This window comes from Rattus norvegicus, chromosome 12, assembly GCF_036323735.1.
Source record: "Rattus norvegicus strain BN/NHsdMcwi chromosome 12, GRCr8, whole genome shotgun sequence".
NCBI lineage: Eukaryota > Metazoa > Chordata > Mammalia > Rodentia > Muridae > Rattus > Rattus norvegicus.
In genome coordinates this window covers 31,908,080-31,930,966 of record NC_086030.1, presented here as the reverse complement: position 1 = coordinate 31,930,966, position 22,887 = coordinate 31,908,080, and the positions used below count along the sequence as shown (strand labels likewise).

Sequence of the window (22,887 nt, the reverse complement as noted above, 5' to 3'; positions counted from 1 at the left end):
GAGACTTCTATTCCTTTAGGAGTGGGACATTTGTCTCATGGAGAAATGCCTGCCTCTTATAGAGTGGGAGACAGCTTCTGGGAGAAAACTAAGATGTCTATCCAGTGGGCTGGCTGCTGTAAGAGAAGGAGGATACCTCTCTGCTTAGGGAATAGAGAAGAAAGGGTTTCAGAGAAACCGATCTTTGGGATGTCTCCCAGTGAATACGTCTGTGTAGGGCATTGGTAGATAATTAGGTGTTTACCAGGGGCCGGGGACGGTTATCCCCCCGAGCTGGCAGAACATGCCTAGGCCAGATTGTGTGAAGCTAGCTAGCCTCTTCCGGGCGTCGACAGCGCTTCTATGTGTCTGGAACTATTTTCGTCAGCTAGGAGCTGGAAGGAGGAGATGTGGTGAAAGGTAATTTCCTGCCAGCGGTTCATAAAGAACCTTCAAGCCAGACTGCGGAGTTTGACTTTCCTCTGAAATAGTGCTGAGGGGGGCTGGGTGGGACATAACTTCTCTTTTAGAAAGGTTTATATAATTGTTTTCCAATTGCGAGTCCCCTTACATTTTATTTGCCGTTTAGGTTGACTTGTGACCCATTAGGTCCCTCGTATAGCTGAAGGATATTTTTTCAAAGGTACCTATGTCACCAGGACAGGACCCAGATAAGCCTTACAGTGGCTCTTCTCTCCTCCCACGAGACACAAATCGTCACAATGTAGCCCAGCTTCCCTCTGCAGTCTGACCAGCAGCAGTGGCTCCCATTCAAACCAGTAACATCCATTATCTTTCGGGCTAGTCATTCCCATCTACCTCTAAAGGTTCCCACCTAACCTGAGTCGGTTGGTGTCTGTGAGGAGAGTGTCTGTGAGGAGAGTGTCTGTCTGTGAGGAGAGTGTCTGTGAGGAGAGTGTGAGGGGAGTGTCTGTGAGGAGAGTGTCTGTCTGTGAGGAGATTGTCTGTCTGTGAGGAGAGTGTCTGTCTGTGAGGAGAATGTCTGTCTGTGAGGAGAGTGTCTGTCTGTGAGGAGAGTGTCTGTGAGGAGAGTGTCTGTCTGTGAGGAGAATGTCTGTCTGTGAGGAGAGCGTCTGTGAGGAGAGCGTCTGTGAGGAGAGCGTCTGTGAGGAGGGTGTCTGTGAGGAGAGTGTCTGTGAGGAGAGTGTCTGTCTGTGAGGAGAGTGTCTGTCTGTGAGGAGAGTGTCTGTCTGTGAGGAGAGTGTCTGTGAGCAGAGTGTCTGTCTGTGAGGAGAGTGTCTGTCTGTGAGGAGAGTGTCTGTGAGCAAAGTGTCTGTCTGTGAGGAGAGTGTCTGTCTGTGAGGAGAGTGTCTGTGAGGAGGGTGTCTGTGAGGAGAGTGTCATCTGTGAGGAGAACCTGGAACGTCCCTGTGTATTTTTTGTCTCATATATTTGCCTTTATTGTAACTATTTTTTGTTTGTTTTGGTTTTTTGGTTTTTTGTTTTTTTCTTAGGGTTTATCTGTGTAGCCCTGGCTATCCTGGAGCTGTCTCTGTAGACCAGGCTGGGCTGAGACTGAGGCCCAGTTGCCTCTGCCTCTTGAGTGCTGGGATTAAAGGTATGTGCCATGATCACCTGGCCCAATTATTTTTTTTTAATCCGTGTCTGTGTGTGTGTGTGTGTGTGTGTGTGTGTGTGTGTTGTTATGCATGCATGTGAAGATGTGTTTCCATGCGGGGTAGCAGTGGTCTCAGTGTTAAGGTAGCATATAGGTTACTTCCTGTATTAGGGGTCTCTAGAAGAACAGAACGAACAGAAGCTTCTATGTGGTAATACACACTATATATTATAATATATAGCATTATAAAATGATCACAGGAACATTTATCGGACTGGCTCACATAATTGCCAGCAGCAGAGCCCCACAGTGACCATCTGCATGCTGGATGGTCAGAGAACCCAGTAGCTGGAAGCACTAGTAACACCCACTGATGAAATTCCTCATGCCGGGCACCACCAACTTCCTGTAGTCTGGACCCATGATGCAGCCCTAGTGTGAGGCCGAAGGCCTGGAGGTTTCTTGGGGAAGTGTCTGTGGGTCATCAAAGACTGAAGCGCTGGAGTCGACTGTTCACAGGTGACGGTGACGGCAGCTGCAGTAGACAGATGAGGAGGAAGAGCAGCGCTGCCTGCTTGGCTAGCTTCCTGTCCCGCCCCCTCCCATCCTAATTCCCGGGCTATTGGATAATGTAGCCTACACACTATCAGGCCTAGTCTTCTCATTTGCTCTCCCACATGCCAATCATTCCTGGAAATGCCCTCTCGGACATTCCTAGAATTGTGTCTCCCTAATTTCCTAAGCATCCTTCGATCTGGTCTAATTGCCAATGGAGATGATCCAGCATAGTTCTCAGGAGGGGATCATTATAGAACGAATCCGGCCTCACCCCGTGCTCTGACATCCTATTCAGCATTGTGATCGTGTGTCCTCAGCTCCATCATGTTCCCAACCACCTTATCCATGGGCCCTCAGGCCGGACTATTACTCAGGTCTCCCAAACTTGGACTTTTGGATTCAGAAACCATGAGCTGAACCTTTTTTCTTTATAAAGCTGCCAACCTAGGTACTTTGTTACAGTAACTACAAACAGGCTCATTCATTCTCCTCAGTGTGTAGAAAGAAGATGATGGAGGCCTCAGTAGACCTTGCCTTAAAGGAGTTTCTCCAGTGTGGGCTCCATATTCTTCTGTTTCCAAAGTGACTGATTTGTTTGCCTATATCTATATCTATCTTTGCCTATACCTATAATCTATACCTATACAGCTGTAATATATATCTATAATCATACCTATAATCAATCAATCAATCAATCTATCTATCTATCTATCTATCTATCTATCTATCTATCTATCGTCTATGCCTATACCTATAATCTATACCTATAATCTATGTCTACTTCTATATATCTATAATCTGTTACCTATACTCATATGTATTCTCTATATCTATAATCTATATCTATCTATCTATCATCTAGCTACTTATCTATCATCTACCTACCTATCTATGTCTGTCTGTCTGTCTGTCTGTCTGTCTGTTAGAGACCGCATGTGGGGTACACTAAGAGATGAGTTCAGTTTCTCAGATTTTTCTCCCAGCTATACTGTTCAACTTCTGAAGTATCAATACAGTGTGCTCTTGTTGACCTGACACAATGAACCAAAGGTCAGTTATGAGCATGACGACCGTGCGCATGTTATTGCGATTGTCTTTATCTGTTAGGGTGGCCTTCAGGCCAATTCTCAAATTTCTCTCTTGCCTCCTAATTTTTTTTTTGTTTTATATTTATTGGATGTAAAATTGGGCTGGGGATATTTTTCTTTTTTTCTTTTTCTTTTTCTTTTTTTCGGAGCTGGGGACTGAACCCAGGGCCTTGCGCTTCCTAGGCAAGCGCTCTACCACTGAGCTAAATCCCCAACCCCGATATTTTTCTTTCTTGATGCCTATAAATTTGGTGTCGTCGATGATAAATAGGTGACACCGAGCTGTGCCAGCATCCTCCAAGGATGAGCTCCCATTCTCTCTCTCTTACTCTCTTATAATTTCATTTAATTGGTAAATGTTAACATACTCCAAGATATGTACTTTATGCCAGAACGCTCTGACTGAGGCTTAATCGTGACTATTAGAACATTCCAATTTGGGATTTCCAAGGGAAAAAAAATCTTGTCCAGTCAGGAAAACAAAAACCATACTAGATGTTTCAAACAGATGGCACTTAACACATGGGAGTAGTTGCACAGAAATTGGAAAGTTGAACTTGCCCAGGAATTAGTAACTACAAGAAGGGCTACCAGCCTAGGAGTAGAAGAACCAAAGGCAAAGGTGACATTACTTGGCCTGACAAGGGCTTGATGGAGTTTTTAGTCAGACCTCTGAGGAGGGTTCCAACTCAGGGGTCCTTCGATGGCATCCACTCCACTCCTTGAGGGTTGTGATCCTGATGTACTTTTTTCTCTGACTCGGGACAGACCAATCCTTTTCTTCTCTTAAGGATACAGCAAGGTTGGGTTAGCAGTTATCAAAGGACACCGAGGGGTTGATGATATGGCTAAAGGGCTTGCTGCTCGAGCACGAGGACCTGAGTTTGAATCCCCAGCAGTTATGTAAAAAGGAGTCTACTAGAGTGGTACATGGCTCTAACTCCAGTGCTGGGGAGGCAGAAACAGATGGATCCTGGGTACTCACTTGATGCAAACCATGACCTTCAGATCCACTGAGGGACCCTGTCTGAATGGTAAGGTGGGTTGAGGTGGAGAGACAAGGGTGGAGAGGGCGGGCAGCCCCCTGTCAATCACTAGGGAAAGGACACATTATATCATCAGTCTTTCTTCTTTAGTCCTCCCTCCCTCCCCTCCTCCTTCTCTTCCTCCTTCCCTCCTCCCCTTCTTTCTCTTCCTCCTTTTCATTTCCCCATTTCTTCCTTTCTTTCTTTTATTTCCTACCTTCCTTCCCTCCATCTCCCTTTTTCTTTTCTTCTATCTCATTTTCCTTCTTCCTTCCTCCTTTATTTCTTTCATTCTTTCCCCCTCCCTCTTTCTTCCTCCCATCTTTCTTCCTTCTTTTCTCTCTTTCTTTCTTTCTCTTCTCTTCTCTCCTCTCTCTTTCCATTCCCTTTCCTTCCTTTCTCCCTTTCCTCCTTCCTTCTTTCTTTTTTCTTTCTTCCTTCCTTTATTCATTTCCTCCTTTCTTCCTTTCTTTCATCTCATTATGTAGCCCAGGCTATTCTGGGAACTCCCCCACCCCTCGCCTTCACCTTATAAGTGCTGGGATTGGCTTGCTTTCTAGTCAGCATGAGGAAAAGGTGACACAGAAACCCCCTCAAGAGGCACAGGGCAAGGAAGTGCGCAGAACTTGGGTCCAAGAGGGTGATGTCAGATTCTCTGTGGGGTACGCTCTAAGTGTGTGGAGGGCTGCTGTGGCCAGCACACGTGCATGTGAGGGTGGTGACGCTGCAGGTAGCTGGCAGTGGATGAGCAGAGGGAAGCAGGGATTCTGCCTATGTCCCACGTGAGGTCTAAAGAATGACTTTCTCTCTTTGGCCACCTGGGCCAGATGCAGGGACCATTTCTCAGTGGGGAGGAGGGAATGGGGGATCCATTTCTCAGAGGGAGGAGGGAGTAGGGGATCCCTTGTCCACCTCTCACTTCTCATCTCCTTAAAGGCCTGTGTGCTGTTTCATGGTTCCCTTTTTACGTGCATACTCTCTTCACGAGGCTGTTTCAATCATCTAGGTTTGGTTAAGCTCAGTGCTGCTATAATTGGATGAGCTTTTGAAAAGTCCCCGTCTCCTCTTTGCTTCCTCTTTCCATATAGAGCATCGCTGGCTTGGTTTGACCTTGTCATTTCGTGAGTCACAAAGGCAGGTTTAAGAGGAGAAGATGGTCCTACACCTGACTGTAGCATCCTAGGGAGGAATCTGAGACCTCCCCTTCACACCCACAATCTTAGCATGCACTCGGACCTGTACACGGGAGACTGTTAGATGCTGAACGTTGATTGGCTGACTCTATTTCGTTTTCTTGTTGGGGGTGAATGGAATTAAAAAATCTCAGGCAAGGGCTGGGAAGACGACTTCACTGGATTAGTACCTGTCATCTAAGTACGAGGACCTGAGTTTGAACCCCAAGCACCCATATAAAAAGCCAGGCATGATGGCTTGTGCTTGTAACCCCAGAACAGGGGATATGGGGACAGGAAGATCTGCGGGATAAGCAGTGGGGCCCATGGAGCCAAATAGTTGAGCTCCAGGTCAGTGAGAGACTCTGTCTTAGAAAAGAAGGGGGAGGGCAACACAGGAAAACACAGCTCTTACCTCTGCATGCGTCCATTACCCAGCATGCATCAGCCCCCTCCACACACATAGTCACAGAGTACCTGGTAAGGTGCCACTAAACGAACTGACTAAAGAAACGGGAGGCAGGGGCATGGAGTGGCCATGGAGAAGACTACTGAGAGGCCAGTGGCTGCCTTAGCAGGAGGAGGGAGAAAGGCATCGTGTCAAAGGGTCTCCGCTGTGATAGTGTCAACAATTACACAGTTCCTGGAGCTGGAAAGATGGCTCAGCAGCTAAGTGTGCAAGCTTTCTGCTCCTACCCTGCACCCACCTTGGAAAGGACTCACAACCCTATAGAACTCTAACTCCAAGGGATCCAGCACCCACGTCCCTCATCCAGCCTTTGCATGCGTGCACACACTTGCATGTGTGCATGCTTGTGTACACACATACACACACATATCCACATAAAACAAAAATAAATCCAACCTTTTTTTTTTTAAAAAAAAGTTAATATGGTCTTTAACGAGGGTATGTGTTCTCTCAGAAGCAGCAGGGACTTAGGAACTCAGCAGAAATTTCACACAACGTGTTCCTTTTCCTCGTGTCTGTGGACATCTAACTCTTGGCTGCTCTCTTAGCCAAGCTTGATGTTACAGATTTTCTTGGTCACATTACTATTACTGTAAGTTATAGGTGTAGGGGACATAAGTCTGGTATTGGAAGGTGTCGGGGAGGCACCTTCTGTATGCAAGTAGATGTGTGTATACTCAAGTAGACATGTATGTATATGAGCTTTGTGTGTGTGTGTGTGAGAGAGAAAGAGAGAGAGAGACAGACAGACAGACAGACACACACACACACACACACACACACAGAGAGAGAGAGAGAGAGAGAGAGAGAGAGAGAGAGAGAGAGAGAGAGAGAGATTAGACCTGTATGTGTACATAGGCACATCTACATGGACTGGTGTGTATGCACACAGATATCTTTTTTGGTTAAGAGCTTAGCCTTTAACAGACGAGCTATCTCTCTAGCCCCATATAGGTGTCTGCACACAGGTGTGTGTATGTGTGTGAGTGTGTGTGTGTGTGTGTGTGTGTGTGTGCACGCAGGCAAGCATGTGCAAGGGCAGGCTTGTGTCTGAATGTGTACATTCTACAGTGGTCATGCTCAAGGAACCCTCTCTGAACAGAAACTCCCTCCCACTCTCCCTGACCAGCGTCCAGTCCAGGCTCCGGTGGGGACAGGGTGCCCTTGATGCTACCTGCCTACCCCCTCCAGTGCAGCCCTTCTCCTTGGCCAAAGAGGACAACAGGCAGGACGTTGGTACTCACTGCTGTGGGCTGTGCTTGGTACCCGTGGTCCAGTTTCCCAACCTCAGATCCCAAGAGACCCTGCACGAGCAGCCCCATTTCCTGTCCTCCTGGCTCCATCTCCTCATTGGAACTAGCAAGCTGCAGGAAGCTTTCTCAGCAGCCGAGAGCAGCAGCCAGGAGCAGCCACAGCAGCAGCAGCCCGAGTAGCAGCAGCCCGAGTAGCAGCAGCAGGCAGCAGCACCCTTCAAATTGGGTCTCTAGCCCTTTAAATCTGCTCAGTTACCAAAAAAGAAGAGGCATCAGACCCTGTTAATTAAAGCTCGCCCTGGTCCATCAGGCTGAGGAGCTGCAGTGCTCTGTTCCTTCAGATGGCTTAGCGACTCTCCCCCAACTCCACAGCCATGGATCTTGGAGCACTTCTCCCGAGATCAGCAGGAGGTATGGTCCTTTCCGCTGGCTCGTGTGTGCCTCTAAATCAATAAGACACTAACTGCATGGACGCTGCCTGGCCCCCCCGGCTCTCCTCTTTCCCTCTTCATCCTCTCCGGACCCCCCCCAGCTCAGGATTTAGTTGAGACAAATCAAGTCTTGATTCCCTGGGCTTTGGAGGGAAGGAGGGGAGGGAAGGGACGTGTTGGAGGGTGGTCCTCATTTGTTTGTTTTGGCCCTGGCTTCACCTAGCTGCTCAGGTGGGCTGCAGAAGTGGGGAAAACATCGTTAGTTCGGCTCTGGCTTGTGCAAAAGCATCTTCTCCTGGCTGGGTCCCTTGACTGTTTGGTGATCATGAAAAAGGACGTTACCCTGACTCAGTTTGCTTTTCTGAAAGAAATCCATGACCTGCCACTCAGAAGGAAGATGGCTGTGCAAACCATACAACTTTTCAGAAATCATCCCAGAGGTGCCCCATGTCAACACCTGTCCCGGTACCCTAGACTCTGAACGGTGCCAGGTTTGGGGGGGAAAAAAGCTTGCTCTCTGTTCTCAAAGATCCTTCACCCCTTCCCTCTGCCTCTTGAGGAAACTCTCTTCTAGCCCAGCCTGAGGCTCTCTTCTAAAGACTTGTTTTGATTTAGGAATCTGCTGGAGCCTGGCAGATAGAAAAAGAGCGAGGAGGGAAGGCGAGGGAGAGAACGAGGGAGAACGAGGGAGAAAGATTTATTTTCTTTTCACATTGCACTTGTAAATTGTACACGGGCCCAGAGCACACATCCATCTACAAATTCTACATTGATTTGTTTCCACCCCCACACAGCCTCCTTCTGGGGGTGAACCTCTCCTCTCAGCCTAGACCCAAGGAAAAGGTTTCCTTTCAGTCAGCGTCCATCTCTCCATAGACGACCCTGAAAGCCAGTGTCCTGAAGATGGTTGCTTCTTTATTCTGAATACCGGCTCCCTGGATCCACTTGGCCTTGGGGCAGGGATATCAACTTCTCATCAGGGAGACTCATCTAGGAAGAGAAAACTCCTTTGCAGATGTCTCCCAGTGACTCCTTTTTAAACCTGGGTGAGGAGCATCCCTTCTAAACCTTTAGGACGAAGGTGAGCTGTAACCCAGTTATGTCAGTAGGGAGTCCCCCTCCACCAATTGTTAGCACCAACAGAGGTTCAGAATATTTGTTTGAACAGTAGTTCTTATGCGTGGAATCCTTCCCAATCCCCCTAGTCAAGGCTGGGCATTTCCTCTGGGTTTAAGCATCTGCTTCTCGTACACCGTAGGTCCGTTGCAATCTGTATTAGTAGAAAAAACAAACTTTTCTACAGCTTGAAACTCTCTGGTTAGGGGAGACTGCTCAGAGCCCTAGAATGTAGCACACGATGGACTGGCCAATGTCTGTGGCTACTGGGGGATTTGTGTGGCAGTTCGAACCCCCCCCCCCCCCCCCCCGCTGCTCTGTGTGATGTTGCAAACAGCCCCCCTCCCAGCTTTCTGAGGTTTTGACAAGAGAGGCCTGGGGTGTGTATCACAAAGGATGTCTCTGTCCTGGCAGGGACCTGTGAACAATAAGTAAATCAGAGGACTGTTGTTTTTCCTCAACCATTTGTCGTCGCAAGTTAATGGGGCATGTGTGTTTTCAATTTACTGATATCTTCTGGCCTTCAAGTTGAGTAAAGCTTTCAGCGGGGTTTGCCTAGATCTGGCAACACAGATAATCTGTCATTCAGTCCTTTAAGAGCCTTTTTATCTGTTAGTGCATCAGTACTTAACCTGTGGGTCGAGGCCCCTGGGGTGTGGTGTAGGTGTCGAATGACTTTTTACCTGGGCGACCCCTGTAGAGACACAGATGTTTTACATTATGACGAGACCCCTGTAGAAACACAGATGTTTACATTATGATTCGTAACCCTAGCGAGACTAGTCATGAAGTAGCAACAAAGTGATTTTATGGGTGGCTGGGGCCACCACAACACAAGGAACTGTATTAAAAGGGTTTGCAGCATGAAAAAAAAGTCAAGAACCCCTGTTTTAGTGGGTGTGTATGTCAGCATATGTATAAAGGTCAGAGGTCAACCTCTGGAATGCTGCCCACCCACCTCCTTTAAGATAGGGTCTTTCACTGGCCTGGACTTTACCAACTAGGCTGGACTGGCTGACCAGTGGGTCCCCAGATCCTTCAGTCTCTGTGTCCCCAGGACTAGGATTACTAGTATCCAACACCATGCCTGGCATTTTTATGTGGTTTTTGTTGGGGATACAATTCAGGTTCTTGAGTTCTCTAGTTAAGACTGACCTTGAACTTCTGATTTCCCTGCCTTCATTTCTTCAGTGTTAGCATTACAGGTGTGTGCAAGCGCTCCTGGCTCATGGAGTGTTGGGACTTGAACTCGGGCTCTGGGCATGCTAGACTCGCTCTTTCCCAACTGAGCACATCCCTAGACTTTTTTTTTTTTTTTTTTTTTGAGACAGAGCATTTGCTCAGGCTGATCTCTAACACATGGTGATCCCCATGCCCCGCCATGTGCTAAAGTGGGAGCAGGCACCACCATCTGTAACCATTAGCATCCGCTACATGACCTGAGGGGGTGCTCAGAGTATTGGGGTGTGAGACGGAGAGGGCTGATAGCCTGGAACTCACTGTGTGGCCTGGCAGGTGATCTGTTGTCACCGGTCCTCGGTCCTCGCTGCTCTAATCTGCCATAGGTTAAAGGTGTCAGGGTTGAGAGAGGTAATGCACCTGAAGTCCATGTATGTCCTAGGCACAAGGAAAGACCATCTCCTGTTTCTGCTGCTATCAATTAAGTGTGCATCAACGCAAGGCGAGAGCCATTTAGATAACTACAATAGGTCCTCCCCTGACAGCTGGACTGAGCCTTTTCTGAAGGCAGGGGTGACCTCTCCTATGCTATTCTGCCATTACCTTTCTCCCAAAGGCTGGAGCATTTCTAGCCAGACATTTCTGCTCCATAAAAGTTAATTGAACGAATACATGATGTTTCGTGGACGTTCAGTCATCAACACAGGTGATTTTTAATGACCGGGCACCACCGTTTCTCACTAGTTTACTGAAGGGATGCAGTCGAGCCAGAGTTACAGAAGAATCCCACAGCAGTAATAAGTGTGCACTAAAGCATATCTGTTGGGGGAGAAACTTGAATCATGGTAAAAAGTAGTTGCTTCCTGTTCTGAGACCTGTATCAGATGCCTGTGGGCTCCGGATGTCCTTGGTACCAGTCCAGTCTGTCAGGGCAAGCGTATGGTAGAGGAGTCCCCTACCATGAGCGACTGCCTCCTCCTTAAGTGTTGAGGAAAGGCTCTGAAAGGTAGAAACAGCTCTGGATAGGAAGATCTGCTTATATAATTGCTCTACTATGGAGAAGACGTCAACCAATTTATTAAACAATAATCAATAAGGTGATCAGTGTGGAGACACTCAGTGCCTTTCGAGACAATGAATAGTGCTTTCTGGATACTTATTTTGTTTAGTTTTCCATTCCTGTAAGGAAATCCCTGAAACCTCGCAGCTTTATAAAGTGGATTGTTCAACGATAGAGATTCCAAGTGGCCAAGGTTCTGGCAAGAAATCTATGAAATCTACCTAACTTGGGGTCAGAGAAATCTTCCTTCAAGTAAGTGACCCCTACATAGATTCCCCCAAAGGAGTGACACTGAGAGAACATTCTAGACCTGTAAGTAGCCCATGTACAGGTCAGAAGTTAATGAACCACTTTAGGGGGGTGATAGAGATTCCAGTTGGCTATGCCTTCCATAGCCACATGGCGAGAGGAAGGCTGGAGATGTGGCCAGATTACAAAGGGCCTCGGATTCTTCAAGGGGAAGGATTTTGTTCTAAGAGAGAAAACTAATCTTCTCCGCCACGTCCTTCACACCCCTGTCCCAATCAATCTCTGTCTCTTTGTCTGTGTCTCTGTCTGTCTGTCAGTCAGTCTGTCTGTCTCTGTATGTGCATGTGTAGATGCTTCAGCCTCGTAGTGGAGGTCTGGGCTGGGGATATAACTGAGTTGACAGAGCTCTTGCCTAGCATGCAGAAGCCCCGAGGTCCACCCCCCCCAGTACTTCTTAAACTAGGTATGATGGTGTCCATCTGTCATCCCAGCATTTGGGAAGGAGAGGCAGCCTCCTGCCTACGTGATCAGAAGCTCAAGATCACCTTTAACCGTGCAGTCAGTTTGAGGCTAACCGAGGATGTAGTAGACCCTGTCTCCAAAATGAGACAAGAGGAGATGGATCATATAGTCCCCTCTATGGCATAATGAGTCTTGAAATCACTGTAAGAGCTGTGGCTTTGAGGTTGAGGGAGATGGGAGGCAGTGTGCTAGTCCTCTGGGGTGAACTGTCTTCATGACAGCATCAGCGCCTGCTTTCGAGAAGCAATCACAGTTGGGCCTGTTGACTCCTGACATTCTCTCTTAGAAGGAGAGGGTGGGGATGGTCATCATATACATCTCTGCCCTTCTTGCAAGTAGCCTGGGGTCTTTGGAGGTGCTAGAGTACAAAGGCTTGAAGGAGGTTAATTGAAGGGGCTCTATCTATATAGATATGGGGAAGCCATCATTCACACTGGGTGAAGACTTTGCGGAACCATACTAGGGCTCCCCAGCCTCATTCTACCAGTAACCCCTTACCTTTCTGGAAGAAAGCCCAATAAATTCATTGGTTCCCTGGAGTGAACGTTGGTGGGACCATATATTGTTCTGTTGTTGGAATCTTAGGAAAAAGAGGTAGAAACTGTTTGTATGTCTACAGGGAAGGGGGCATACAACAGGATAGAACTCAGGGCTTCATGCACACTGGACAAGCATGGCACCAACTGAGTTATATCCGCGCTCCATCAATTTTCTTCTTAAAGGTATGATTTATAGGTATGATTCATTGGATAAAGGACTTTCCACCAAGCTTGGCAAACTGTGTTAGATCCACAGTTGGTGGAAGGAGAGAACTGACCCTTCATATTCCTGACCTGTGACTCGTGCACTCCTCCACTCCCCCGCCCCCATGCTCTTTAAGTAAGCCCAGAAGCTCATTGGTTCCTCAGGAGGAACTGTGGTAGCACTGTACTTGTTTGTCATTGGGACCTTATGAGGAGGGGGGGGGGTAGATGCTTTTTTATGTTTCCTTGGAAAAGGAATTCTCACAAGCATTGAATGCTGATCAAAAGCAGAAGCACTGATCTTGTGAAGAAATGATCTTCACTTCCGTGTGGAGGTAGGGGGTGGGGTTGGGAAGGGATGCAGACAAGCCGGGGTGTGGGTTTATTGTGCAGGTCTAGCTGCCAATTTGAATACATTGTTGCTGTCTTCAGACACACCGGAAGAGGACATCGGATCCTGTTACAGATGGTTGTGAGCCACCATGTGGTTGCTGGGAATTGAACTCAGGACCTCTGGAAGAGCAGTCAGTGCTCTTAACCACTGAGCCATCTCTCCAGCCCTAGCTGTCAATTTGATACAGCATGGAGCCATCTCAGAAGAGAGCTTCAACTGAAGAGTTGTTTAGATCAGGTTGACTGGTACGCATGTGAGTGAGGGATTGTCTTGATTGTTAATCAACGTAGGTATGCTCAGTCCATCGTGGGTGGCACCATTCCCTAGGCAGGGGCTTCGTGAGCTGCATGAGAATCCTAAAAGCTAAACGGAGTATTAGAAGAAGTAGGCAGTATGGGTGTATCCATTTCTTTCTGCTCTTGATCCAGTTTTATGTGGCTAGCTGCCTGAGTTCCTGCCATGATAAAGCCCCCTACCCCACCGGCCCCGGAAGTGATGAACTTGGGCTTGCAATTCAAATATATTCTTTCTTCTCTAAGTTAATTTTTGTCAGAGTATTTTATCACAGCAACAGAAATGAAACCAGGACACTGGGTGGAATAGAAGATGGTTGGTTAAGGGGTCACTGAGGATGTGTGGGAAGTGCCAGGCTTCTGCTTTTCTCTTTCTAGGCAGGAAGCAAGTGGGTTTGTGGGTGGATTGAGCAGCAGTGTGAAAGGAGAGGAGTGGGCAGTGACTCAGGCTCCTGTGGCCTGAGATGGAGACCCCATAAATGGGGCAGGTCCAGCAGGTTTCTTATTTATTTTATTATTTTTTAAAAGATTTATTTATTTATTATGTATACAGCATCCTGCCTGCATGTGTGCCTGCAGGCTAGAAGAGGGCACCAGATCTTATTATAGATGGTTGTGAGCCACCGTGCCGTTGCTGGCCATTGAACTCAGCACCTCTGGAAGAGCAGACGATGTGCTTAACCTCTGAGCCATCTCTCGAGCCCAGTTTGGGGTTTCTTATTTTTAACTTGGAGATATCTGTGGAGGCTCTCAGGGGGAAAGGGAGAGTGGTCAGACTTGAGTCTAGAAGGAACTGGCTGGAGGCAGCCGTGTGTGTGTGTGTGTGTGTGTGTGTTCATATGTGTGCACATGTATGTGAAGAACAGAGATAATCTCAGGTGTCTATCTCACACTATCTGTCTTGTTGAGGGTCACTCACTGGGATTTGCCAAGTTGGCTATCCAGTGGGCTCTCTCCCCTTCTAGGTACTGAGACTAAAAGTGCACCATGCAAGTGCAAGTGCTAGGGATAGAACTTGTGACCTCATGCTTGCACAGGAAGTACTTTACCAACTAAGCCATCTCCCTAACCTCGGAGGCAGCCTTGAGTGTCAGAGTACAGAGGGTGTTGGGAGTCCTGTCAGATGTGATGATCAGTGAACGATAGGTAGAGGAAGACCCATGGCTGGACCCTGAAGTGTCACAGCTATTTAAGGGTCAGTGACACAAGGAAGACATAACCAAGGAAGCTGGTCAGCTGACTCTCCCCGTTCGAGCTTAGATCTAGAACATTCCCCAGTCTTACTTGTTGAAGGCTTTGTCACCTGCTTGGGACTGGTAGGAGGAGGTGGTGTAGGGTTTAAGAGGCAGAGCCTGAAAGGAAGAAGTCTTTAGGTCATGGGGATACCCTTAAAGGGATTTATAGGATACTCCATTTTCATACCTTCCCATGAGGTAAGCCATTTTGCTTGCACTGTCGTAGTCAGGGTTTCATTGCTGTGAACAGACACCATGACCGAGGCAACTCTTAAAGAGGACAACATTTAATTGGAGTTGGCTTACGGTTTCAGAGGTTCAGTCCATTATCATCATGGCAGTAGGCATGGTAGCATCCAGGCAGACATGGTGTAGAACTCCATGGTGCTGGAGTCCTACAGCTTGATCTGAAGGCAGCAGCAGGAGAGACTGTCTTCTGCAAGCAGCCAGGAGAAGGCTCTGGATCACACTGTCCAGACTCGAGCATATATATGAGACCTCAAAGCCCTGCCTCCATAGTGACACACTTCCTCTAACCAGGCCACACCTAGCAGTGCCCCTTCCCATGGGCCAATCCTATTCAAACCACCACACCCACCACAATGTACTGCCACATTCCCAGAGCAATGGGACTAGCCAATCAAAGATGGGCCTCTCGAACTATCTAATGTCTCAGTCATCCCCACTCCAGTCTCTAGGTCATTTGACAGTCTTTTGAAAGCCACTCTGCCTTTTTATCCTTGGTTTATAGTTTTGTATTTTTATACATGCATCTGTTTATGCTCTACTAAATCTGTGATGGGAATAGATACTATTTCCATGAATCCGTATTTCCAGATCCGGAAGAGAGGCAAGATAGAAATATAGGGAGAAATAAGGAGGTACAAGAAAGGAAAGAACTCTTTTTTTTAATTGGATAGGTTATGAATTTACATTTCAAGTGTTATCCTCTTTCCAGCTTCCCCCCTCCCTGCTCCCATACCCCCTCCCCCTGCTTCTATGAGGGTGCTCCCCCTCCCGCTCTCCCACTCCCACCTCAACACCCTGCCATTTCCCTACACTGAGGAAAAGATCCTTCACAGGACCAAGGTATTCTCTTCCTATTGATGCCCGACAATGCCATCCTCTGCTATATATGCAGCTGGAGCCATGGGTCCCTCCAAGTTGGCTGATGGTTTAGTCCCTGGGAGCTCTGGGGGATCTGGTTGGTTGATATTATTGTTCTTCCTATGGGGTTGCAAACTCCTTCAACTCCTTTAGAACTTCCTCTCACTCCTCCATTGGGGTCCCCATGCTAAGTCAGATGGTTAGCTGCAATCATCTTAATCTGTATCAGTAAGGCTCTGGCAGAGCCTCTCAGGAGACATCCATATCTTGCTCCTGTCAGCAAGCACTTCTTGGCATCAGCAACAGTGACTGGGTTTGGTGGCTGCCTATGGGATGGATCCCCAGGTGGGGCAGTCTCTGAATGACCTCTCCTTCAGTCTCTGATTCATTCATTGTCCCTGAATTTCCTTCCATGAGTATTTTGTTCTCCCTTCTAAGAAGGACTGATACATCCACACTTTTGTCGTCCTTCTTCTTGAGCTTCATGTGGTCTGTGAATTGTATCTTGGGTATTCCAAGCTTTTGGGCTAATATCCACTTATCAGTGAGTGCACACCATGTGTGTTCTTCTGTGATTGGGTTACCTCACTCAGGATGATATTTTCTAGTTCCATCCATTTGCCTATGAATTTCATAAAGCCATTGTTTTTGATAGCTGAGTAGTACTCCATTGTGTAGATGTACCACATTTTCTGTATCCATCCCTCTGTTGAAGGGCATCTGGGTTCTTTCCAGCTTCTGGCTATTATAAATAAGGCTGCTATGAACATAGTAGAGCATGTGTCCTTGTTATATGTTGGAGCATCTTTTGGGTGTATGCCCAGGAGTGGTATAGCTGGCTGGGGAAGAAGGTTCTTAACTGGAGTCTGGCTGAAGCCTCTCACCGAGGAGAAGCAAGAACTCCAACGCTATTAACTGCTTAAGGCAGTGGCTCTCAACCTTCCTAATGCTGTGGCCCTTTAATATAATTCCTCATACTGTGGTGACCTCCAACCATAAAATTATTTTCACTGCTACCTCACAACTATAATTTTGCTAGTGTTACTAATTGTAATGTAAATATTTTGGGGGATAGAGGTTTGTCAAAAGGGGTTGAGAATCGTGGGTTTAAGGTCTTTCTCCCTCTTCATTGCAAACCAGCAATTTTTTAAAGAATCTCGCCGGAAACCCTGCTTACATTGAAGACCACTGAAGTCCCTTCCTGCTCAGATGGATACTGGTTTTAATCCTATTCAGATGATAATCCCAGTCCAGGCAACTTGGAGCCCCTTATTACCAAAGAGGTTCACCTGAGGGATGGAGAGATGGCTCAGGGATTAAGAACACCTGCTGCTCTCACAGGGGGCCTGATTTTGGCTCCCAGAACCTGATGGGCAGCTCACAACCATGTAACTTTGTTCCAAGAGATCTGATGCACACACACACATAACACACACACACACACCACACATAACACACACATAACACACACATGCATACACACACATCACACATAACACATATAACACACGCATGCAACCACACACACCACATAACACACACATAACACACACACCACACATAGCACACACGTAGCACACAAACACACACACCACATATAACACAAACACCACATATAACACACACCACACATAACACACACACCACACATAACACACACACCACACATAGCACACACATAGCACACAAACACACACACCACACATAACACAAACACCACACATAGCACACAAACACACACACACCACACATAACACACACACATAACACACACACACCACATAACACACACATAACACACACACCACACACATAACACACACACATAACACACATAAAACACACACACACACACACACACACACACACACACACACACACACACTACAGAGCAGCCTCTGACAAATTTCTACTCTGCTTCATACTGGCTCACCCTAAAATTTTCTCAGGCAAAGTCCAGGATTTGGCTTTACCTGAGTAAAGGTCCTTAAACGATTAAGAAAATATCTCGGGCTGCTGGTCGGCCATTCTGGGTTATCTCTTCCCCAACCACTGCTGACAATACCATCCAACTAATTTATTTCAACATCCATTAGCAAAGATTCTCAACCTGTGGGTCATGGCCCCTTTGGGGGTTGCAAACCAGATATCTTGCATATCAGATATTTGCATTACGATTCATAAGAGTAGCAAAATTACAATTATAAAGTAGCAACAAAATAATTTCATGATGGGGGGGGGTTACCAAACATGAGGAACTATATTAAAGGGTTAGGAAGGTTGAGAACCAGCGCTTTAGAGAAAAGCCTTGAGTGTACCATGGACAGCGAAACTCAATTCCTCAGTGCTTTGAAACCATTGGATGGATGTCTTCCTTCCTTGGGAAGGGGATTGGTTGGGATGGTAGTCAGAAGATGGGTGCTAGAAGCAGGAGATACCTTTCCCTTTTAAAATACATTTAATTTTACTCTCATTTATGTGTGTGTGTGTGTGTGTGTGTGTGTGTGTGTCTGTGAATGCGCATTTGTATGCAGTTACCCACAGTGGCCAGAAGAGGGCGTCAGATCTCCCGGAGCCGGAGTTACTGGCAATTGTCAACTATCTAACATAGGTGCTGGAGGGGGGAATCTTCTGAAAGAGCAGTCTCTCCAGGCCCTGTTTGTTTATTTTTAAATCTGTGCTCCAGTGAACATTTCCTTGGGGCTCAGCTAGGGTCTGAAAGGTGGGAGTGGCCAGCTGTCAGGAAGAAAAGAGCCACTTCACCTTGCAGCCAGTGCCCAAGAGATCTAGGGAATGCAGTGATCCCAGCAGAGCCAGACTGTTGTTAGCACATCCCATCTGTGCTTTTTCCTCCCTCCTCTGCCAGTCTTTCCATGGGGGAGAGAGCAACACCGAAGCCGGCCACTGAGAGCCAATCTTGTGTCTCCTCCCAGCAACTCAGGGCTGCACCCCTCAATGCTCGCAAGAAAAGGGGAGTCCTCTGCTGCTCGGGGTGTAATCTGAAGTCCCCGTGAAGCTCTTTCCATTATCTTGCTGCTCCAAGCATATGTCAAGTGGGTTCTGTGTCCCTGGCAGGTTATTATGCGCTGAATTAGTGTGGTGAAATAAAAACGAGAATAAAGCTGTACTGTACTCTTAAATTGTTAAAATTTATTATAAAATGTGCATAGTTATTAACTGATTTTTTTTTCACCCACATGCTTTGGCTGGCTCCCGGAGCCAAGGAAGATGAAAAGTGACTCTTGTCAAAGCAAGGCCGAGAGACTTGGCCCTCGGAACTCTCCAGAGAGCTCCAAATGGGACACCACATTCTCACATTCGCAAGGAGCCCAGCCAGCTCCCTGGAGCTGTTTTCCCTCCCCAGGGCCTGAATGTTGGATATTTTGATCCCCTGAGAAAGAAACCTGCCTGGCTACATCACTAAGGGCCTGGATAAATGAGGTCCTCTGTTTCCTCCCAAAGCTTTTCTGGATAAATGAGGTTCTCTGTTTCCTCCCAAAGCTTTTCTGGATAAATGAGGTCCTCTGTTTCCTCCCAAAGCTTTTCTGGATAAATGAGGTCCTCTGTTTCCTCCCAAAGTGTTTATGTGTTGGGAGGTGGGCGATCACCTGCCCTCTCCCATCTAACCTCGTACCTATCCTTGGAGTTCAGGATAGCTATTGAAAATGGGACTTCAGCAAGTCTTTTCTACCGTCTCCCCAGACATGTTTCCTTCTGTACCTTTTCAGGCTCTAAAGAAAGAGGTGCGGTTTCCTTGCTTCAGTCATGGCCGGCTTTCACTGGGTCCATTGTTGAGAAGGTAGTCAGAGTCTCCTAGAGACGAGAACATTTTCCTTGCTACTGCACACTAAGGGAAGCTGGGAACTGGATTTCCTCTGCTACAGAGTAAAAAGATCCACAGAAGAACAAGGTGGAGGGGACCCTGCATTTTCCTATTAAAAATGTTTATTGTAGTTAGTTATGTGTGTGAAGATGGGTGGGTGTGAGCACACACACGCTACGATACGCTTGTGGAGGTCATAGGGCAAAGTGTGTGCATGTCTGTTTTCTTCCAGTACCCTGTGGATCCAAGAGATTGAACTCAGGTTGTCAGGCTTGGTGGCAAAGCCTTTGCCTGATGAGCCGTGCCACCAACCCCTGTCTTCCCATTTTTTGAGACAGGGCTTCATCAAGGACACATAGCTCAGCACTGCTGCCAGAAGCCTACAGAGTTCCTTTCCTCCTCAGGGACCTCCACTCAGCTGAAGCCAGATCCCTGACTATGCTATAGAAAGGGTTTCCAGAATGAGCTCGATAGAAGCAAAGCGAGTGAAATTGATCAGTAGAGATAAGACATGGTCCATTCTTCATATTTAAGTGTTGGCCAGGAGGGTGGGAGGGGAAGGAGGGATGGGATTGTGGACAGGGAGATAGACATTTATAAAAGGAGAGGCAAGGAGAGGAAGAGGGAGAGAGAGAGAGGGAGGGAGGGAGGGAGAGAGGGAGAGGAAGAGAGGGAGGGAGGTAGAGAGAGAGACAGGGAGATAGACATTTATAAAAGGAGAGGCAGGGAGAGGGAGAGGGAGAGAGGGAGAGAGGGAGAGAAGGAGGGGGAGAGGGAAAGGGAGGGAGGGAGGGAGAGAGAGAGATAGACATTTATAAAAGGAGAGACAGGGAGAGGAAGAAGGAGAGGGAGAAGGAGAGGGAGAGAGAGACAGAGAGACAGAGACAGAGAGAGAGAGAGACAGACAGACAGGGAGACTATGATCCAAGACACGGGTCAGTTCCCTTAAGGGTTATCAACCTTTGTTGTCTTTACAATGGCAGTGTATATGATTCTATGGTTTTCTTCTTTAAAAATATTTAAAATAAACTTCACATTGTTAAAAGCCAACCTTTGCTAATGAACACCGCGCATCCCCATGAACCAGAGTCCAAGTCCATCCATCTCAGCAGATGTCTATGCAGTTAGAACAGCTGTTCTAAAGCTGAAAGCTTCATACTGGGGTTTACACTGTCACTACCAAATCCGTGTGTGTGTGTGTGTGTGTGTGTGTGTGTGTGTGTGTCTGTGTGTCTGTGTGTCTGTATGTGCGCGCGCACGCACTTATCCGCCACCCAAATCAAAACATAGCCACGACAGAAGCAGGACTGGAAAACCAGTTAGCTTTTTATCTTCCTGTTCCCTGCATTCAGTTCCCCCATCCCCTAGCATTTAGCCATTCTTGTTCTCTGTCTTCGTGTTGCACTGTGCCCCTATGCACACTTGTTTACAATACGCACATATGATCAGCAGGCTCTTCATATAAGGCGAGAACACGTGTGTTTTTCCTTCTGAGTTGCTGTGATCTCCCTTACTAGTCTAAGTCCATCTATTTCCTGCAAATTTTGTCATTCTTTCTTAGATCTGAATACTATTTATATATACGCACAATGTGTATATATACACAATGTGTACACATATACAATATATACACAACGTATATATATAATATAATACAATGTATATATACACAATGTAAATATACAATGTATATATAGACACTATATATGTTTTATATATAATGCTATTTATATAAAATGTATGTATGTGTGCATATATGTATATATGCATATATATGTATACACACATACACATATATGTGTATATATATACACACACTAGTGACCATTCATCTGTTGATTGTAGCTATAGTGAATCAAGCAGCAACAAACATGGGGTTGCACATATCTCTTCTTTACAGTATGTTGTGTGTGTGTGTGTATGCGCACGTGCGCACACATGCATACTCACATGGAAGTCAGGGGACACTTTCAGGACCCTCCTCTCTTCTCCCACCGTGTGTGTCCTGGGACTTGAACTCGGGTCATCAGACTTGGTGGCAAGCCCCTCTCTACCAGATGAGCGCCTCACTGCTCGTCATTCTGCGGGTGTCTAAATTTCATAGCTATAATTTACAGCGATGTCTAAAGATTAGCCAGGGTTTCAAATGTGAATTTGTCTATTTTTGGAGCTGGTTTGCTTCTAAAGAAAGAAGCAAATCTTAGGTAATTTGTTTTTGTAAATGAAGTTGTCCAGAGGGTTTTCCAAGGTGCAGTGCTCTTGGCTTTGGGGATGGGAGGGGCACTAATACAGTTCAACTCGAGGCCAAAAGCATTCTAGCCGTAATCAAGCACAGTTCACAGGTGTGTGTGTGTGTGTGTGTGTGTGTGTGTGTGTGTGTGTGTGTTCCACGAGAATGCCGAGTCTGAAAGAGGAGGGTGTTGCCGCTGCTGTAAGCTGACTGACGTAGAAGCTGAGGATCACATTTGGATCTTCTGAGAGATCAGCTGGCATTCCAAGCCACCGAGCATCTCCTGGGCCTCATTTGCTGTTTTGAATATCCTACGTGAGAGAACACATGTTACCTCTACAGGCGGTTTTGACTTTCAGTTGGGTCGAAGTTTCTTGACTCATAGCAAGAAGGACAAACAAGATCCTAGAGTGACAAGCTTCCTTTCCTTTCCCATGGTCCCTGCAATCTTTTTTTTTTTTTTCTGTCTTTCTATCTTGCCCTGGTTTTACTATGTAGCTCAGGATATGCTGGAATGTGTTAGCTTAGAACTTGTGATCCTTCTGCTTTAAACTCCATGTAGCTCAGGTTGGCCTCGAACTTCCTATGTAACTACGAGTGACCTCAAACTCCCGATCCTCCTGCTTCTTCCTCTTCAGTACTCAGACTGTAGATACTCTCTCCCATGCTCAGTTTACGTTGTTGGGGATTGAACTCAACATGGTGAAAACTTTACTCGCGCAGCTACGCCCCGGGCCCCAACTGCCCATGTCAAATTAGGCTCCAGTTGTTTTTTTGGACCCTAACTCCTCATGAATGTTTTAAGTCGACAACAGCCCTGTTGATTTCCTGGCCCCGAGTCCTTGTTGCCCCTGGAGACCATCAGTTCTCCAGACCCACCTTGTGTTTTACTTGCCCAGGACTCCCAGATTTGGCTAAGCTGGCTGGCCAGCGAGCCCCAGGGCTCCAGCCTCCACCCTCCCCGTGTTGAGTTTCTCCTGCCCTGCTTGCTTCCGGCAGTTGAATTCAGTAGGAGAGACTCATTTCTCCAGCCTAACTTTAGGATCAGCTGACTGCTAGCCGATTTCATTTTGTTTGTTTACAGTGCCCGAAATAAATCTCAGAACTTCGCCCATGCTAGGCGAGGGGTTTACTACTGAGCCACACCCTAGCCCTTTAGTTTAGTTATACGTGGACTTCAGAGTGTGTTTTGTACCCCCAAAAGAGCTGGAGAGTGGAGCCCTTGGTTGAGTGCTTGCTTACCTGGGCACATTGCGCTCCTCCTATTTGCACAGAGGGGTCACCATAGGCTGTCAGTGAGGGAAGAGGGAAACTGTCTTTTTAATGCTGCTTTTGTTGTTGTGGTGGTGATGGTAGTGGTGGTTTTTTTTTTTTTTTTTTTG

General features: G+C 46.9%; 1 protein-coding gene across 12 annotated transcripts in view; it reads left to right on the top strand.

Moving 5' to 3' along the window:
• The window catches only part of Caln1 (calneuron 1), a 491,884-nt gene that overhangs the window by 8,881 nt on the left and 460,116 nt on the right, over nucleotides 1-22,887 (top strand). For 4 of the 12 annotated variants that reach the window (XM_063271556.1, XM_063271555.1, XM_063271558.1 and 1 more), the window contains one exon: nucleotides 1,455-1,558. The gene's annotated coding sequence lies outside the window, so the exon portion shown is untranslated. 12 annotated transcript variants of the gene reach the window in all.